The 15,456-nt window shown below is 43.4% G+C and overlaps 1 protein-coding gene across 1 annotated transcript in view; it reads left to right on the plus strand.

Moving 5' to 3' along the window:
- Positions 1 to 858: 858 nt before the first annotated feature.
- SEC14L5 (SEC14 like lipid binding 5) overlaps positions 859 to 15,456 on the plus strand; it is a 69,428-nt gene continuing 54,830 nt past the window's right edge. The window contains exon 1 of the mRNA XM_087728757.1: positions 859 to 987. The gene's annotated coding sequence lies outside the window, so the exon portion shown is untranslated. The remainder of the gene's footprint in view (positions 988 to 15,456) is intronic.

The raw sequence follows: 15,456 nt of genomic DNA on the forward strand, positions 1-15,456 counted from the left end.
TGTTTCCTTCCCACCAAAGGTGGTTCCTATTTTTCTACTTGCATTTTTTACATGCTTCCGAACTGTTAGGTTGGCAGAAGCGGGACAAGTAGTGGAGCTCACTCTGTTATGCGGCGCTAGGGATTCGAACCGCCAAACTGCCAACCTTTCTGATCGACAAGTTCAGCGTCTTAGCCACTGAGCCACCGCATCCCTCTTTCTTTAAAGTAGCCAAACCCAAATCCTGCAGTTTTTGTAGTCTCCAGGCTTTTGATCTTTTCAGTTGCTCTTCTCTGAACTTTTTCCAAAGTCTCAACATCTTTTTTTGTAGCACGGTGACCAAAATCAGCGTCAAAATGATCTTGATAAAATAATTAATTGGATTGCATTAATCAAATATAAAAGCATTATTTTAAGAGCTGTGATGGGACACTGCTTCCTTCCCGGATCTTTCTTCCCATGCCCCTTCCCCCACTTCCCCCTGGATTTTGGAAAAGAGACCACCAGGAGATGACAAGCCAGACATCTCCTGGTGGTCTCCCTTCTCAAACCCCCCCCCCCGACCTTCAAGGTCACCTGCTGAGAGATGAAGTACCGTTAGGCAAAAGAGACGTCGCGGCTTAAGGTGATGCGGAGCGCACCTGTCTATCTGCCGTGGAGGGGCGTGGTCCGGCCGGGAGGGGGCGGGGTCTCAGACCCCACCTCCGCCGCAGCGGTGTGGGGGGGGGGCGTGATCAGGAAGGTACCGCGGCTGGGGGTGGGGGGCGCGAAGGACTGCGGGGTGCGGGCTGGTGCGGCGTCTGATTGGGCGAAGCGCGCCGGCCGGGGGGCGGTGCTGGCCCTCCCCGCTCGCGGCTCGCCTCGGCTTCTGCCCCGCTGCCTAACCAGAGAGCCGTCGACGCGCGGCCGAGCACCTCCGGCACCGCTGCTGCACCCGCCGAGACGCGGAGGAGGAGGAGGATGATGCCGGCGGAGGCGGCCGGGCTGGCTCCGTCCGCCCAGTGACCGGTGGGTGAGGGCAGGCGAGGAAAGGGGCGTCCGGTCCGGATCTCCGACGCTGCTGCCGGGCGGCGCTGTGTGTGTGTGTGTGTGTGTGTGTGTGTGTGTGTGTGTGTGTGTGTGTGTCCGTGTCCGTGTCCGGGGGGGGGGAGGGGACAAGCCGGTCTAGTTGTAAAGAGCGCGGATGATGGAGGCGTTAGGAGTTCTGTGCATCATGGATGTGGGCAAACCCTCCCGCATATATCTATATAGCTGTCTATCTTCTGTATATATCTCCATCTCTCTCATCTGTATCCATCGGTCTGTTTGCCTGCCTGTCTATTTATCTTCTATATCTATCATCCATATCTATCATCCATCCATCATATCTATCTATCTATCTATCTATCTATCTATCTATCTATCTATCTATCTATCTATCTATCTATCTATCTATCTATCTATCTATCTACTATCTATCTGTCTGTCTGTCTGTCTGTATATCATCCATTATCTATCATCTATATCTATCATCCGTCTGTTTCTCTGCCTGCCTGCCTATCATCTATCATCCATAAATATCTGTGTGTCTGTCTCTCTGTATCATTAATCTATATCTCTATCATATGTCTGCCTATTTATCATCTATCTATCTATCTATCTATCTATCTATCTATCTATCTATCTATCTATCATCTATCTATCTATCTATCATCTATCATCCCTCCCTCTCTCCCTCCCTCCCTCCCCCTCCCTCCCTCCCTCCCTCCCTCTCTCTCTCTCTCTCTCTCTCTCTCATCTATCTTGGATAGAACAGCTTGCCTTCAGAAGTTGTGGGAGCTTCATCCCTGGAAGCTTTCAAGAAGAGACTGGATTGCCATCTCTCAGAAATGGTGTAGGGTCTCCTGCTTGTACAGGAGGTTAATATCTATCTCTAGGATATCCATCCATCCATCCATCCATCTCTCTGTATGTGCCTGTGTATACCCTCATTCCCCCCTCTTTCATCATACATTTCTGTAACTGAGGGTAGATTGCATTGCCACCTGTGAATATTTCCACAAGCCTGTTTCTACAAATGCAGAATAGCCATCCAAGCAGGGTGACCACACCAGGCTCCTTGGCTGATTCGATAGAGCTGGTCAGGTCTCACAGATCTGCTCTCCGGCTGCTAAGCAGGGCTGGACTTGTGGAGCATGGGAAGGGGTCCCTCCAGGTAGGCTGGAGACTTACCCGAGAGGTCCAAGAAGCAGCTGTGGGGGGGGGAGCACCTTGCTCTAGTAATGAAAGAGACTTCTGTGCAGTGAACCAGCAGTAAAGTGTTTCTCTTAAAGTGAGGCCAGAAAGGGGGCGAGACATTTTAGAGATGCTGCCTTCCTCAGCTTCACATCAGGCCTTTCCTGGAGAAAGCTGCATTTTTCAGAGTTAATCTTCAAAAGATGGTCAGATTAATAATAACTTCCCCACCCCAGCTTCCTTACCTGCCACTCTTCTGATGGGTTGGACTACAATGCCCATGATCCATGGGTGTGCAGTCTTAAGAGGATGAGAAATTATCAGCCCAGGCCATATGGAGGAGCAGCCCGCAGGAGAAGCATGAATGATTTAAATGCAACTCTTTAAATTAAATGCTTGACATTGGAGGGGAATGAATATTTAATATTTAAGGTTGAAGAGTTAAATATTTATTGAGAACAGTTGCTGGCTGTCGGTGGTTTTTGGAGCAGGGCCTAAAATTAGTCCTCCGGCTGGGTGCCGTTCTCGCTCTCTGCATGCCCCAGTGTTCCCACAAGATGCTGAAGGAGGTCGGGGTGACAGCAAACAGATGCATTGGTATAATTTCCCAAAAAGAATGCATTAATCTTGGCTAGTTTTTCGCTGACCTGCTTATTCTAGAACAACTCACCTACCCTGGTTTGTTGAACTGATCATTTGATGCATTATGCAAACTCGCCCAGGGATGACATTCCATCACTAGATGAAGCCTAGTTGGCAAACCTGGCCATGTACATCAACACTGAAGTGTAGCAAAAAAGAAGAGACAGCCTCAAAATATTCCTTTCAATCCATCTTTACATCAGAGGCCTGGAAAAACAGTGTTTGCTTTTACTGCACATTTGCTCTGAAGGGGTCAAATGTACAAATGTTTGTTGCCTCCTTATTTCCTCTGTTAAATAGGTTTGTTGTTCTTCTGCACAAACAGCGGGATGGGATTCTAACTTTGGGAAAAAGAAAATGGATATGCATCTCTTAGTAGCATACCGTGGAGAAAGTCTCCCCCACCCCTTCTCTCCTTGTCTTTGAAGGAGTCATCATTTAAGGAGAATCAAAATATATCTCTGGAGGCCCATAAAATGCCTGATTTGGGAAGGGCTGGTGATGTAGGGAGAGTTAGTGACTTATAAAACCATAGGGCTGGAAGGGACTTTGGGGGTCTACTCCAATCAAGGCAGGAATGGAATGGAATAGAATAGAATAAAGAATCAGGGATAGAATGGAATGGAATGGAATAGAATAGAATAGAATAAAGAATCAGGGATAGAATGGAATGGAACAGAATAGAATAGAATAGAATAAAGAATCGGATAGAATGGAATGGAATAGAATAGAATAGAATAAAGAATCAGGGATAGAATGGAATGGAACAGAATAGAATAGAATAGAATAAAGAATCAGGGATAGAATGGAATAGAATAGAATAGAATAGAATAGAATAGAATAAAGAATCAGGGATAGAATGGAATGGAACAGAATAGAATAGAATAAAGAATCAGGGATAGAATGGAATAGAATGGAATAAAATAGAATGGAATGGAATGGAATGGAATGGAATAGACTTGTTTATTGGCCAAGCATGGTTGGACACACAAGGAATTTGTCTTTGGTACATATGCTCTCAGTGTACATAAGGAGAATAAAATAGAATACATTCATCAAGAATAAACAGATACACTTAGTGACAGTCAAGGTTACTAATAAGCTATCAAATCGTACTAGTAAACAAATAAAATAATATAAATTGTAAAGATACAGGCAACATGGTAATAGTCATAAGTGGGAAGAGATACTAGGAAGGAAGAGAAGAATAATAGTAATACAGTCTTAGTAAATTATTTGACAGTGTTGTGGGAATTAGTGGTTAAGCAGAGTGATGGCATTCGGGGAAAAACTGTCCTTGTGTCTAGTTATTCTGGTGTGCAGTGCCCTACAGCGTCATTTTTTTTAACATAATATTTTTTATTTCCATTTCATTCTATACAATCACATGTTTACTGTGGATAACCGGGGCATATAACATTGAGTACACAGCCCTCACTTATATAGAAAATGCCCCCTAAAATACAAACCCAATATACCACTTTGACCCACCATACACCCTCTTTCAACCCCCTCCAACTTTCATTCTTCCTTCTCACATACCCCTCTACACCTACTTCCCCTCCCCCTCTATCTAACCCTAACCCTATCACTCCCTCTCTTAATCCATTCCCTCCTACAGCATCATTTTGAGGACAGAAGTTGAAACAATTTATGTCCATTATTATATCATTATTATTATCATCATTATTATAATAATAAGGATGGAATCCTTATTCCATCCCAGAAAAATATCTGTCCAATCACTTCTTGAAAACTTCCAGGGATGGAGCACACACAACAGCAGAAGCAAGCCATTCCACTGATTTTTTTATTTTTGTCAGGAAATTTTTCTTTAGTTCTAGGTTGGATCTTTAATGATCACCCACCTGTTATCCCTGGTCCTGCCCTCAGGTGCTTTTGCGAATAGGTTGACTCCCTCTTCTCTATGAGAGCCCCTCAATTATTGGAAGACTGCTATCAGATCACGATTATCCCTTCTCTTCGTTAGACTAGACATATCTAGTTCCCTTAACTGTTCATGGTATGTTTTAGCCTCCAGCCCCCTCATTATCTTGGTTGCTCTTCTCTACACTCTTTCTAGAATCTCAACATCTGTTTCTGCATTGTGGTGACCAGAATTGGACACGGTATTCCAAGGTTGGTCTCACCATCTTTCTTCAGATGCTTTCTTCAGATACCTCTGAAGGTTCTTTGAATCTCTCTGAAGAAAGAATCTTCCCTCTTCAGATGCCTTCAGAGAAGGAGATTCCACAGACATTTCCACATTCCATTGTGGGGCAACAATTCATACCATTGGTGTATTTTTCCCCCCTGATGCCCAACCAAAATGTCCTTCCTTGTAAGTTAAACTCATGATTTCTTCTGTTTTAGAACAACCCCACATTCTCTTGTCTCATCTTCTACATGACAGCCCTTCAGATACTTGAAGACAGCTGTCACCTCTCTCCTCAACCATCTCTTCTTCAGGCTAAATATATCCAATGCCTCCAAGTATTCTTCATAAGATCTTTCTTCTATACTCTTTATTTTGTTTGCTTGTCTCTTGACATAATTACTGTGGTGCAATTAAGGATCTTCTTAAAATGTGATTCTCCAGAATTAGGATAGGTGTGCTCAGACCTTTATTGGTATTGATGAATAATGAGAAAAATTGCAATCTGGGTCGGTCATTGGGACCAAAGGTTTTGTCTTCCAAGCTTTCGGATTCGTGCTGGAGCCTTTAATGATCCTGCAACATTATCTTGGGACACAAATATTTGCCTTCCTTAATGAGAGAAATTCTCCGCTGATTTTTCCCAACACTCTCAATAATCAAAGCTAAGGCTCTGGATGTAGATGGGCATGATTGATTGATGACCAAGCGCTTCTCAAAGTCAAACAGGTTCTAGAAAAGAGTCAACGGAATTCACAAGGGTTGGGCTTAGGTCTTTTGTTGGCGACGCAACGACTCCAAACTGATAGCATGTTTAACCCCACCTTCCAGCTCAGCTTGTTCTTCTCCAGCAGCAATGTTGTTTACTTGTGCGATGTTTACTTGTGAATAGTCCAGCTCTGGCCAGGGTAGAGGTCTTCAGTTTCTTTTCTCCATGGGTGCTTTCAGTTGTGCTGAATACAGCAGGATGACGCTAATCCAGTTGTGTTTTGCCAGTGGTCTCCGGATGTGGGTGTGTACGATCGATTGATGAGCAAGCACTTCTGAAAGTTAAAAATGGTTATGAATTTGGCTCTGTATCAGACGTACTCTCAGCCCCATCCTTAACTCAGAGCTGCTAATTATGTAACAGTATATTTTCCTGGGCCTCTTTCCGGCAATAGAATTTTTTCCCTCTTCTCACTGCTGTTGAATCCCTTTTTCTAAGCCCAAAGAGTGCCAATTTTTTTTTGCAGCGTCTTCTATCTGTATTCCCCCACCTCTCTCCGTTGAAGTGGGATCCAATGCATCGGAAAACTGTCTGATCAGGTTGCTGGAACAGAAATGAATTCGCCTCTGTAGCATAGGAACATGTAGAGATTGTATGATTTTAATGTGGTGAGAAGCTGGGTTGTGTCTTAATGCAGAAACCGTGGTTTAAATTCTACTGATGCTCATTCCCCTGTCCCCTCCTCCACTTTGTATGTGTTCTTGGAGATTCAGTGCCTTGTGGTTTTGTAGCAAAGCTTGGGGGAAGCCTCCAAAACACTGTATAATTTGTGCCTTGAGTTCCTTCTTGTCTGTATTTGTGTTCTGGATCCTGTCATCCTGCGTATTTTGATATCTGGCTGCTGGTGGAATTCTCACTCACCCACCCACCACCTTTGTCTTGTTCTCACATGTTCTCAACACCCTCTTCCAGGGTGTAGGTGTAACACTTCAGTCACATTCAAACAGCCCATATGAAGCTGACTGGATTCTGACACAATCAATCTCTCTCTCTCTCCCTCGCCTTCTCCTTCTCACCTTCCTTTTTCTCCTTCCCCCTCTCTTTCTCTCCCATTCCCTCCTCTCCCTCTCCTCCCCTCCCTCCACCTCTCCCTCCCTCCCTCCTCTCCCCTGTCCTCTCTCCCCTTCCCTTACCCTCTCTCTTTTCTCTCCCTCCCCCTGTCCCCCCTCTTTCCTCTCTCTTCCTCCCCCCTCCTCTTTCTCCCTCTCCTTTCCTCCCTCTTTCCTCTCTCTCTCCCTCTTCCTCCCTCCCTCCTCTCCCTATCTTTCCTCTCCATCTTCCTCCCTCCCCCTCTCTCATTTTCTCTTCTCTTTCCTCTTTCTCCCTCCCTCTCCCTATCTTTTCTCTGTCTCTCTCTTCCCCTCCCCCTCTCTGTCTTTTCTCTCACTTCCTCTGTCCTCCTCTTTCCTCTTTCTTCCTCCCTCTCTCTCCTCTTTCTCACTCTCCTTCCATCTCTTTCTTTCCTCTCCGTCTTCCTCCATCCCTCCTCTCCCTATCTTTCCTCTGTCTCTCTCTTCCCCTCCTCCTGGCTCTCTTCCCCTCCTCCCTCCTTCACCCTCTCTGTTTTTTCTCTCTCACACCGTCCCCCTCTTTTTCCTCCCTCTCTTCCTCCCTCTCTCTTTCTTCTTTCTCCCTCCCTCTCTTTTCTCTCTCTCTCTCCCTCCTTGTCTCCTCTCTCCCCCATCCTCCCTCCCTCCCCCATTTCTCTCCTCTCTCTCTCTTTTAAATGTTAGAATTTGGAAAATAGAATAGAAACTAACGAGTACTAATATTTGGAATTGAAAAAGAAAGAGAAAAGAGAGCAACAACAAAGTCAGATATCAAAGAAAGGGAAAAAATATGAAGTGATTTCCTATTTTCTTTTACAGCAATTAAAAGTATGTCTATAAATTAACCTCTTACTCTATGGTTACAGCATTATTTATTTTTTCTACAAGCCATTATTTTTAGTTGAACCATCAAAACCATATATCGTTAACTTCATTTTTTTTCTGTTTCCCACAAAAAAAAAAGTCAGGAAGAGGTTTCGATTTGTATTTATTAGTTTGTCAAACATGTACAAGATAGTAGGTATAAATATAAACATGGACATGAACAAAAGAAATGAATACAAATAAATAGGACAGGGACTGTAGGCACGCTGGTGCGCTTATGCATGCCCCCTTTAAGGACCTCTTAGGAATGGGGTGAGGTCCACGCTAGACAATTTAAGGTTGAAGCTGTGGGGGGTTGAGGATTTAACAATGGAATCGGGTAGAGCATTCCAGGCGTTGTCTGCTCTGTTGCTGAAGTCGTACTTGCTGCAATCGAATTTGGAGCGGTTTACCTTGAGTTTGTATCAATTGTTTGCCCGCGTATTATTGCAGTTGAAGCTGAAGAAGTCATTGACAGGTAGGATGTTGTAGCAGACAATTTTGTGTACTACGCTTAGGTCAGACTGTAGGCGGCGTAGGTCTAAGTTGTCTAAGCCTAAAATTTCAAGCCTGGTGGCATAAGGGATTCTATTGTGAGCAGAGGAGTGGAGGACTCTCTTGATTGTATTAATGTCTGATATACAGTGTGGATTCCAGGCAGGAGAGCTATATTCGAGAATTGGTCTGGCAAAGGTTTCTAGTCATCATTAAACTTTAACAATGCCCTGTCTCTAATTAAAGCAGTCAATTTGGCCATCTCAGGAGGCTCCATCCTCTACCCCATCCATTCCTGCCTGATGAGTAAAGTCAAATCTTTTCACCTTTGTACAGAGGTCAGCCATGCTGTAGTTGTCATAAACAAAAACAACATTCTGTGATCCCCCCCCCAAGCTACTTACGCATCAGTCTTCCAAAATCAAACCCCCTCTTTCAAAAGTTGGCCTCCAGAACAAGATGATTTGAAACTAAGCAGGTTGGATCTGCTTAAAACTTGGTTGAGAGGCCAGGACAACATTTCAGAACTCTGAGCGAGTCTGGAAAGTCAGAACACCAGCGTGAAAGGAAAGGAAGTGATAATAAACCATGTATGTCTACTAGCCAAGATTTTTCACAACCCTAGGAAGAACCTTGATTCAGATTAACAGAGTCAGAAGGGACCTTGCAGGTCATCGAGTCCAACCCCTGCCCTACACCATTTCCGATAGATGGCAGTCCAATCTGTTTTTGAAAGACTCCAGTGATGAAGCTCCCACAACTTCCGAAGACAATTTCTGTTCCATGGGTTGATTGTTCTCACTGTTAGAAAAATTCTCCTTATTTCCAGGTTGAATCTCTCCTTGATCAGTTTCCATCCATTATTCCTCATCTGGCCCTCAGGTGCTTTGGAAAACAGGTTGACCCTCTCAAAGGAGATTTTATTATTGATCCAGCCAAGTTTTATATTTCTTTTTCTTTATTAGTTTACATTATAAAATACAAAATTACAAAAGAAAATAATGGGAAAGTAAGGAAATGAAAAAGGAAGGAGAAAGGGAAAAAGAGAAAAAAAGTATTGACTTCCAACTCCCTGTGGTGCAGTAGAACAAGATAATCAAACCTCAATTTTTTTACTTTTATATAATAATACAAACCAACCATTTCTATAATAACAAATCTATCTAATTGGTAAACCCCAAAAATCAAATTTTCATTTTTTCCCACCTCAAGCATAAAGTCCAGAAACGGTTTCCAAGTAGAAACAGAAGTAATTGTGGTTTTTTCCCCCTTTAACTGAAACAATCAATTTAGCCATCTCTGCTAACTCCATCAGTCATTCATCCACTATGGGAATCAAAGTGTCTTTCTACCAAATTTCGTATTTCTAAAGTACATGGATGGGTAGCCACTTTGCAAGATCTTCTCATCCCTTGGTGACCAAACCCCACCTCCCCACTGTTTTAGTACAATCAAAGCCGTTTCAAAGATACTGTCTTCTTGCTTGAATCAGAAAATGTATGCTTCATAGGAACAAGTTAAGTAAAATGTATTTGTGCCTGACATTATTGGTAGGTAGAAGCAGAAAATTACTCTGCAATTAAACGATAAAAGTCTTGCAATGAGAGTGAAAGCTACGTTCAATCCAGGTTCAAGATTTTCATAAACCTGCTTGCTTTAAATAGCTAGAGCTGCTATTTAAGTAGTTTGGGATAGTCGGCGGGTGGCAAATGAATTCTGGGCTCTTTGCAAAAAAGAAAGCAAGGAAAGGTAAAGAAAAAGAAAGATATTCTTTTGTGCAACCTATGTCAAAGCAGTTCGGGTTAATTATTGTTGTTTATCAGGCTTGAAGTAAGCTTGTTTGGGAGCTGTGCTAGGAGACCAGGGTATTAGGCATTTGAGCATCGGCATAACAGGACTGATGATGGGTTCCTGTTTGGTTTAACTATTCCCTGTATTATTATATTATAGTATATAATAATATATTAGCTGTTCATAGAAGAGGGGCTCATCCTATTTTCCAAAGCACCAGAGGGCAGGACAAGAAACAATGGATGGAGACTAATCAAGGAGAGAAGCAGAGTTGGAAGGGACCTTATAGGTCATTTAGTCCAACCCACCGCTTAAGCAGGAGACCCTACACCATTTCTGACAAATGGCAGTCCAATCTCTTCTTGAAAGTCTCAAGTGATGGATAGTTTTAGTCAAGGTTACTAATAAGCTATCAAATTGTATTAGGAAACAATAAAAACAATATAAATTGAAAGATACAAGCAACGTGGTTATAGTCATAAGTGGGGAGAGATAGATGCTAGGAAGGAAGAGAAGAATAATAGTAATACTCTTAATAAATTATTGACAATGTTGTGGGCATTAGTTGTTAAGCAGAGTGATGGCATTCAGGAAAAACTGTCCTTGTGTCTAGTTGTTCTGGTGCGCAGTGCCCTATAGCGTCGTTTTGAGGGCAGAAGTTGAAATAATTTATGTCCAGGATGCAAGGGGGGCTGTAGATATTTTCACGGCCTCCTTTTTGACTCATGCAGTGTACAGGTCCTCAACAGAAGGAAGATTAGTAGTCATTGTTTTTTCTGCAGTTCTGATTATCCTCTGAAGTCCGTGTCTGTCTTGTTAGGTTGCAGAACCAAACCAGACAGTTATGGAGGTGCAGATGACAGATTCAATAATTCCTCTGTAGAATTGAATCAGCAGCTCCTTGGGCAGTTTGAGCTTCCTGAGTTGGCGCAGAAAGAACATTTTTTGTTGTGCTTTTTTGATGATGTTTCTTATGTTAGATGTCCATTTTAGGTCTTGAGATATGATAGAACCTAGAAATTTGAAGGTCTCTACTGTTGATACTGTATTTTCTAGTATTGTAACAGGTTGTAGTATAGTTGTTGTTTTTTCCACCACCTGTCAGGGTTCCAAATAGCATTCAAAAGTAAATCAGAGTCCAAGGCAAAGGATTCCTGAAAGTTCCAATTTATTAAGAGAGCCATGTTGGCACATCTGGGAAAACCTGAATCTGAAAGCTTCCCGGTTTTCCCCACCTAGTTGAACATTCACGATCTTGCCCCCACACCCACTAGTCCATCACATGGTCCAATCTCCCACTGCCATGCTGGTAGTTCCATCCATCCAATTCCGGTCAGGTGCAGAGGTGCAGAGACAAAGGATGGCCTTGGCTTTCTAGAAAGAATGTTGTTATGGCTACATAGCGTCTCACCCCTACAATCCCCCCTCCCATTTTCCCACAATAGAAAATGCATAGCAGAATAATAGAAAGTGTGGCAGGCCAAAGACCCAAAAGAAAAGATGGCTGCAGGCCTGACACCTCCATTTTTACGGTTTCGAGTGTATTTAGTTCAAGATTGTTCTGACTTCACCACAAGGCTAGTTGTTCAAACTCCTGACTGTATGCAGATTCATTGTTGTGTCGAATGAGACCAATCACTGTTGTGTCATCTGCAAGCTTCAGTATTTTAACAGAGGGATCTTTTGAGATGCAGTCATTGGTGTGTAGAGAGAAGAGAAGTGGAGAGAGCACACAGCCTGGGGGGGGGGGACGGGGACTGGCCTTGATCTTCTGGAAGGCTTCAAATAAATCCAACTAATTTAGCAGCAACTTCTAAGATGGAAGCTTTAGTGTTCCTTCACACAATCCGTTCCATCTCAGCCTGTCCATTTTGGCCCTTGGCTTAGTATCAGCTGTTTGTCGATGTTCAGATTTGGTTCAAGGTGAGATTCCTTGTGTAGATTCCTCATCCAGTTCCACAACTCCCCTCCCTCTCCCCCCCCCAGTCTGTCTTTTCTCACCTGGATTAGAAAATGATGGCTTTACCCAGCAAATATTTGAGCTTTGCCACTGAGTGAATGGGAGACACATGACATAAATAATGAATAGCGCTTTCCCGACAGACAAGTGCATAAATATTAGATGGGAAAGCATATCTTTTATTAAAAATATAGAGCCTGCCTGGTGGGTGATGGGGGCTTAAGAAAGCAGTAATTAAGTGACCTGTTCTCTGAATGTTTCCATAATGAAGCGGGGAACATAAAATGTATTCAGTTCCTTCCGGCAATTGGCTTCACTCCTCCAAGTCAGGTGAGATACTAACTAGAAGCAAGATGAAAACTCAATAAAGCAACCTCCAGAGTCAAGTAGAAATGCTGATTGTTTGCATCCAAACCTTTCAAGGTAGTCCTTGATTTGCGACCACATTTAGCAGCTTCCATGGCTAAGCAAGATGGCCATTAAGTAAGTCACATCTGATTTTACAATCTGTTCCCCCCCCCCCCCCCATGATGGTTAAACAGATTGCTGACCTTTTTAGTGAAATCACGCAGCTGTTCAGCTAATCTGACTTTGTCCCGTTGACTTTGCTTTTTGGAAGCTGGCTGGGATCGCAATGACCCCCAGCTGCCACCATCATAAATATATGCCAGTTGCCCAAACACCCAGATTTTGATCATGTGATCTTGAAGAATACTGCAAGGTTGTAAGCCTGAGTTTCAAGCCTGCAGCCATTTTTTCTTTTGGATATTTAGCCTGCCACACTTTCTGTTATTCTACTATCCATTTTCTATTGTGGGGAAAATGGGAGGGGGGATTTCAAGGAGTTACATACTATGTAGCCATAACAAAATTTGTTAAGTGAATCTGATTTCCTCGTTGACTTTTTGCTCGTCAGATGGTTGCAAAAGGCGATTCTATGATTCCTGGATGTCACTGCAATGGTCATAAATGCTAATCAGTTGTCAAGCATTCAAATCATATGACCACGGGGAAGGCTAAAACAGTTGTAAGTGTGAAAAATGGTCATAAGTCACTTTTTTTCAGTGACATCATAAGTTTGAATGGTCGCTAAGCGAATTGTTGTAAGCCCAGGACATCCTGTGTTTGAAGACAGATGGGAAAGTAAGTTCTGTAATCTCTGCCGTGTAGTTAACAATGTTGAGTTTTTTTATTATTGTTAGTTGCGAAGTTGTATCCGACCCATTGAGACCCCATAGACAACGTTCCTCCAGGCCTTCCCGTCTTCTACCATCCTCTAGAGTCCATTCAAGCTCAGGCCGACTGCTTTGGTGACTCCATCCAGCCACCTCATTCTCTGTCATCCCGTTCTTCTTTTGCCCTCCATCGTTCCCAGCATGAGGCTCTTCTCCAGGGAGTCCTTCTTCCTTCTCTTTCGGTGGCCAAAATATTTGAGTTTAACCTTCAGGATCTGGCCTTCTAAAGAGCAGTTGGGGCTGATCTCCTCTAGGATGGACTGGTTTGATGGCCGTGCAGTCCAAGGGACTTGCAGGAGTCTTCTCCAGCATCATCGTTCAAAGGCCTCCATTCTTTGGTGCTCAGCCTTCCTTATGGTCCAACTTTCACAGCCATAATTGCAACTGGGAAAACCATAGCCTTGACTATGTGCACGTTGAGTTTGTACTTCCGATCTAATGGCAGGAAGCATGAAGCTTCCTAATTGCAGAGAACATGACATTCTAACTGCCAAGATCACGAAATGTTGAATTTTCATTCTTTTGATGGGAAAGCAGCCTCGACTGGTATCTGATCCGGTCCAGTTTTACATCAGCTATTGTGTACTCTTGCAGACATGCAGAATTCTCCAGATTACTCATGCATAGTACATCCACTTGGGTCTCGTGTTTACCAGCGTTTTCTCCCTGGGGCCTGGACTGATACCTTCACAAGTATTTACACACGCGTGTGTGTTGATGCCATCTGCCCCTAAGCAAAGGAATTCGACCAAGTGGACTTCAGGGCCAAAACAGCTTCTCAAAATAAACAGGTTATTATTATTTTTTTAGGATGCACCAAACGTTTTTTTCCCCTTGCTATTGCTTCTCAAACCGACCCAGAAGATTAAGATAATTCTTGGCAACGACCGGAAGCACCTTTCTCTCTCTGCACCGCAAACCTCCAGAGGTTTTTTTTTTTTCAAGGCAGGAAGGGAGGAAGCCTTGAGCAGGCTTACTTATGTAAGGGTTGAGAATGTAAAGATACCCGCAGCTTTTGGAAACCTAAACAGCTGGATTGCTTTGGAAGAGGTAGAGCAACTCGCTTGCCTGCATCGCTTTGATTAGAAACCTTCTGCTGGATGCCTCAATGTCAGCCATCAATTATGTCGGGGAAAGCTAAACAATTTGCACGGTGACATAGAAGGCTGGGAGCTGCCCCAACCCTGCTTCAGAAGCTCTTCCTGCTACGATTAAATGGATCCATTCATCGCCGGCATGAAAGGATCATAAAAGCTTGCATAAATGCATAGGAGCAGGACTCGGGAAGGCGGACGGGGGGAGGGTACAGTGTGGGTGGCGAAAGAATGGGCTTGCTTTCAGAGATATGAAGCTAATGGATGACTTAGTCATAAGCTGAAGGGAAGGAGAGATGGGGGAATCAAACTTTCCGGAAGTTGAAAGAACTCAAAAAGATTTCCTGCTGCAGGAGAAATAATGCTGGGTTTATATCGGAGGTGAGGTCCCACCGGTTCAGCCTGATTTGGCCAAGTAGGTAGTAACGCGACATGCCATGCCCCCAAACAGGCTCTATCATCAGTGCCACCATCTTCATTTGTGGTTCTGCACATGGACAGAACAATCCGCATTGCAAAAATGTAATCCCCCCCCCACTTTTCTAATATTGTGCACATGCACAGACCTTTTTAGGTGCAAATGCGCACGTAGGCAGGTGAGTGAAGCGTGCATGTGCAAATTTTTTTATGCACCGAACCAGTAGTAAGGCCGGCAGCCACCCACCCCTGGTTTATATGTACTGCATTCCATTTCTTCCCCCAAAATTAAAAGATTCTTGCAAATTGATTGTTTGTTTGTATTTATTAAATGTTTAGGCCTCCCAAATCCTGTAGAAGATGACAAGGGTGTCTTGATAATGAGGGCCTCCAGTAGCTAGCAAAGATGTCCGGAAAATGTGCAGCTCTTAAACCTGAACATTTTTTTATTAGGTACAGTACCAGAAAAATGTGATAAACAAAGTGTATATTTAATATTGCATGTATTAACAGCAGTGAATCATGTCAAAGAGACCCCAAACCTTGATAATCTGCCAATAAATACATTTATAAATGGCTGAATCATGCAGAAGAAACCACATTCACTTGGATTTAGTGCTTGCATTCTTGGGCTGTCACAAGTTTCCACAGCTCCTGGACATTCCAAGTTCTCTAGCAGGGCTTCATATCATCAGCTGTTCTGTTCTCCTTCTAGGTTCAAATATATGTTATGTAATTCCCAACATAGCTTCTGTACTCTCGATTCTGTCTCTAGCGTTGGCCAATGCTTGT

The sequence above is a fragment of the Thamnophis sirtalis genome, unplaced genomic scaffold, assembly GCF_051295495.1.
Source record: "Thamnophis sirtalis isolate CommonGarterSnake01/CBP01778 unplaced genomic scaffold, rThaSir2_p1.2 scaffold_14, whole genome shotgun sequence".
Classification (NCBI taxonomy): Eukaryota; Metazoa; Chordata; class Lepidosauria; order Squamata; family Natricidae; genus Thamnophis; species Thamnophis sirtalis.